Here is a 5,624-nt window from a genome sequence, read left to right as displayed (position 1 = left end):
ACATGTTTTCTAATCAAAGACCACTGTTTAAAATTGTCTTATTTTCTATCAAGTGGTGTATTTAATCAGATACTAAATTGGCAGTTGCTTTACTCAAGCAAAACCGTTTAAAAAATTCTCTATCATCCCAGAAATTTAAATCATTCGTTTCTGCCAAATTTTTCTCAGTTTTAAAATTTCTTTGCAGTCATCTTTATCAATTGCATTAAAAACTTCTATCAATTCCTCCATTATAATTATTTTTTCGCTCCACCTGGATGTAATGAGCTGGTTTTTGTGCGTCATATGGAGGCCGAAAGTGATTGTTTTCTGACCAGGCCGGTAATAGTATATTTCGCACCTAGAGCCGAAAATGGGACTTTTCTGGCTCGAAATCGGTTTTCAAGTCCGAGGCCGTAGGCCGAGGACTAGAAAAGATTGAGAGCCGGAAAAACATTTTTGCCCATGGTGAGAACGTTATTTTTCGCCACACAGGAAAATAAACAATATATATATATATGAGAATAATTGTCTATTATAAGCACTTCCGAAAGCAAAAGTGGAAGGTCATAGCTCTAGCAAATCTGAGGTAATCTGAATATCAAGAAATTGTCCAAGTATTTTTATTTTTTATTCTAATTTGTCTAAATAACCTAAAAGATTATGTTCAATTATGTAAGAGGTTGAGTTTATACTTTTTATTCTTCCAAATGACAATAAGATGATATTATTATAAATATTTTGATTATTGAATGATAAACACAAAGAATGAAAAGTTTTTGATCAGCTGTTTTAGCACACTTGAAATTTGGCCAATCTGAATGTCAACGGAAGTTTAGGTTAGAAGTTCTATTCTACTCTGAAAATAGAATTATTTGAATAGTTTATAATATATATCTTATCTGTATTTTATTCATCCAAATAAAATGATAGTATATTATTACAGAATACTTTATTGAATTCTAAAAGCATAAAATGATTCCGTTTATCCACCATGTTCCATGATAAACGCTGTACTAGGAGGTTTGAGGTTAGATTCTATTATACTCTGAAAATTGAATTTGAATAGTTTATAATATCCCATTATTTGTATTTCATTCATCCAAATAAAATGATAGTATCTTATTGCAAAAACTTCATTCAATTCTAGAAGCATAAACTGATTCCGTTTCATAAACTATTTTGTAAACACGTTCACATCAAATCAGAATCAGCTGACTTCAAGGTTATTTTACAGCCCTAGGGCCGTAAAAATTTTACCGGCCTGGTCAGAAAACAATCACTTTCGGCCTTTATATGACGCACGTAAACCAGCTCATTACATCCAAGTGGGGCGAAAAAGTTTTTTGTCATACTCAATTGCAGCTGTTTTCCATGCATTAAATCAAGCCGGTAAACAGCTGTTTGCAGAATTAGAAAACATGTGATTTTCATTACAGCATACTATACTGTATGCTGTATACTGTATACTGAGATCATATGTTCTCTTTACAGTCGAGTATGTTAGGACTCTACTAACTCTGAGTAATTAATATACTAATTCAAATAATTGAAGAACTCATTTAAGGATTTTCAAGTTATAAGAACTCATCTGAAATCTTATAATTTAGGCCTCTATTATTTTATTTGAGCTGGAAGGGTCCGTCTGTTATGCACTAGGCGCTAGGGGCTAGGTCATGTTTATAGAATGCAGTAGCTCAAACAGCAGCATGTAATGGTTTCTGTTTCTCAGCAATATTATTCTTTCTCAGATAAGTATGACAAAAAATATTGTACGTAACTTGTACGGTAACATATTTACCGCATTCGTATGATAATTCTGCCCTCAACTACGTTTCGGGTAGAAACAATCATACATATGCGGTAAATTATTGTTACCGGACTTGTTACATAAAGTACTATTATGGCCCTAGGGCTGTAAAATAACCTTGGAGTCAGCTGATTCTCATTTGATGTGTACGTTTTTACAAAATAGTTTATGCAACATAATCAGTTTATGCAACTAGGATTGAATAAAGTATTTTGCAAAAAGTTTCTATTTGGATGAATGAAATACAAATAAGATATATTATAAACTATTCAAATTCGATTTTCAGAGTAGGATAGAACTTCTAACCTCAACTTCCCATAACAAGCATTGTTGACATCCAGATTGTCCAAATTTCAAGTGCGCAAATTTCAAGTCATCATTATTTGTGTTTATTATTCAAGAATCAAAACGTTAATAATAATATCATCTCATTGCCATTTGAAAGAATAAAAAAGTATAAACTCAACCTCCCACATTAAAACATAATAATTGAACATAATACTTTAAGCTATATAGACAAACTGAAATCTACCCAGATTAAGTACTGCTTTTACCACTAAACCTGGTGGATAATTTTGGAACTACTTGAAACTACTAAAACCAAGCTATTTTATCGGACATGTTATTCATTATCAAAATTGGGGAACAGAATAGTTTGGGTCATGCCTATTGTTCTTTCCCGATCAAATCTATATGATTTGTAATTGTATTCACTGAAAATGAAAAAAAAAATACTTGGAGAATTTCCTGATATTCAGATTACCTCAGATTTGATAGAGCTATGACCTTCCAGTTTTGCTTCGGAAGTGCCTAAAATAAACAATTATTCTCATATAAACAGAGTTATTCTTAATTATGGTAAAATAATTCAATACGTGATAGTAGAGGTAAAAATAAGATAAAAAGTTCTTATAAACATGTACCCATGAACGCTTTATTAGCGAGTTATACAGAGTGAAAGATTTCGCCCGGAATTCAGTTCCTCTGGTGAAATACACTGATGCTGAATTGTTTGGGGACTATTTTTTGGAAAACTTATGCTGGATTCATATGGAAAAATATCTGAAAATTGAATAAAACTAGTCTGGCAGCTGTAGTGTGAGTAGTTTTTGAGAAAAAAAGTTGAAATATGCGAAAAAATCCAAGTAGAAAAACACAGACTTCTGCGTTTCATGCCAAATAACTTTCTTTAATGACCAGTAAACAAATAACTTTTCGCAATAAAAATTGAAGAGAATTTAATTCTGAAAAGAATTATTTGAGCTGTGTAAACTAAATTTGAATAAAAATTGAATAAAATGTATTCTTATGTAGTACATTACACCACAAAAATGTTCTGTTTTATGAGGAGAGAACTAATAAATCATAGGTTGTAGCTGATTGCAAATAAAACATGGATTTAAATAGCAGCTGTTCCAAAACAGATGATTCATTTTGTTTTAAATAAGAAAATATTTGAAAGAACATATCAGCTAAAAATTATTTTCAGAAATATTTTAGCTCACTGTTGAACAAAACAACAAACTGTAAGTTAGGCCTACTGTAACCGCGCTGTGTTTTTTGTTTAATCTATTAAACAGTTATTTGTAACCATTTCACTTTGCTTTTGTGTTAATTTTTTTATAAATGGCAGGTAATTTTAGACATTATTCATACTCCGAATTAACATTAACATTTAATGTATGGAATGGGACACTGTAATAGTACTGAAGCAAGACGTTTGTATCAAGAGAACTTTCCTAACCGAGTATGTCCAAGTTCAAGGTTTTTGCCACTATTCATCAACGTCGGTCTGGAACAGGTTCTTTAATATCCAAAGATCACATTTATGCAGGCAGACCCCGATCTAATATGACTGTTGAGTTAAAAGAACAAGTTCTTAATAAAATTAATGAACATCCAGAGAAGAGCACAAGAGAATTGTCAGTGCAGTTTAATGTCAATGAATCTATTGTTTGGAGGATACTAAAAAAGAATCAATTATATCTATACCATCTCCAGAAAGTTCATACTCTATTGCCACAAGACTGTATTCCCCGTGCTGGTATTTGCCGATGGTTTTAAAAAAAAAACTTGTAAACCCAAACTTTTTAACAACTGTTTTATTCACCGACGAGGCACACTTTACAAGAACAGCTATCTTTAACGTCCACAACCAACATATTTGGGCAGCTGAGAATCCTCAAGCCATCAATCCTAATCGTCCACAACATCAGTTTTCAGTAAACATTTGGGCAGGAATCATAGGAGATAATCTACTTCTGTTCGAGCTTCCTCCCAGGCTTAATGGCATAATCTACTTAAACTTTTTGAGAGAGGAGCTATTTATCTTACTTGAAGATGTACCTCTTCAGTTGCGCCAAAACATTTGGTTTATGCATGATGGAGCTCCAGCACACCTCAGTGTTGCTGTTCGTGAACACCTGAATCACAGCTTTCCAAATCAATATATAGGCCGAGGTGGGCCAGTACCATGGCCAGCTAGGTCACCACACTTAAATCCTTTGGATTTTCATCTGTGGGGACCCTTGAAAACCTTAGTATACAATACTCCGATTGATACCATTAAAGAACTCCGATTAAGGATTTTGAATGGAATAGAAATGATAAAGCAGACTCCTGGAATATTTGAACGGGTACAACAATCGATGAGAAGACGTCTGAACATATGCATTCAGAACAACGGAGGTCACTTTGAGCATCATCTTTAGTCTTTTGGTATAAGTTAAATGTCATTTAGATATGTTACTTTCATATAAAAATCAAACTTTTCATAAAAAACAGAATAGATTATTTTCAATCAGCTACAACCTATGAGTTATTAGTTCTCTCCTCATAAAACAGCAAATTTTTGTGGTGTAACGTACTACATAATAATACATTTCATTCAACTTTTATTCAAATTTAGTTTACACAGCTTACATATTTCTTTTCAGAATTAATTCTCTACAATTTTTATTGCGAAGAATTATTTGTTTACTGTTCATTAAAGAAAGTTATTGGGCATCAAACGTAAAAGTCTGTGTTTTTCTACTTAGATTTTTTGCATATTTCAACTTTTTACTCAAAAACTACTCACATTACAGCTTCCAGACTAGTTTTATTAAATTTTTCAGATATTTTTCCATATGAATCCAGCATAAGTTTTTTAAAAAATAGTCCCCAAACAATTCAGCATCGGTATATTTCACCAGAGGAACTGAATTCCGGGCGAAATCTTTTACACTGTATAGCTCGCTAATGAAGCGTTTATGGATATATTCTTATAGGAACTTTTCTTCTTATTTTTACCACGTATCAAATTCTTACTTATCACGTATTAAATTATTTCACCATAATTAAGAATCACCCTGTATATTGTTTTATTTTTTTTGTGTGGCGAAAAATAGCATTCGCACCACGGGCAAAAATGTGTTTCCGGCTCTCAATCTTTTCTAGTCCTCGGTCTACGGCCTCGGACTTGAAAACCGATTTCGAGCCGGAAAAGTCTCATTTTCGGCCCTAGGTGCGAAATATACTATTACATTCAAATAATGATTTACTATAACTTATTATCGTCTACAGAAGCATTAAAAACAACCATCGAAAAATAATTTACTATGAGCTGTTTTCCCATCGAATCTTTACAGATGGCAAGTTAATCCAAATTATTTGGTTTAAACCTCCTGCTTTGGAGGTTTTAACTTTCCCAGATTTTAAACTCAATACAGAGTTTGAACTGATACTGTGCAAACGGAATTTTAGTTTAAACCAAAAAAAAATTCAGATTTGGTTTAAGCTTTAGCTTTAACTTACACTGTGCAAACGGCCCTTATTGGGTCAATTAAAAGTCCAA

The sequence above is a fragment of the Nilaparvata lugens genome, chromosome 5 (assembly GCF_014356525.2).
Source record: "Nilaparvata lugens isolate BPH chromosome 5, ASM1435652v1, whole genome shotgun sequence".
NCBI classification, from domain to species: Eukaryota; Metazoa; Arthropoda; class Insecta; order Hemiptera; family Delphacidae; genus Nilaparvata; species Nilaparvata lugens.
This window is presented reverse-complemented; position numbering follows the sequence as displayed.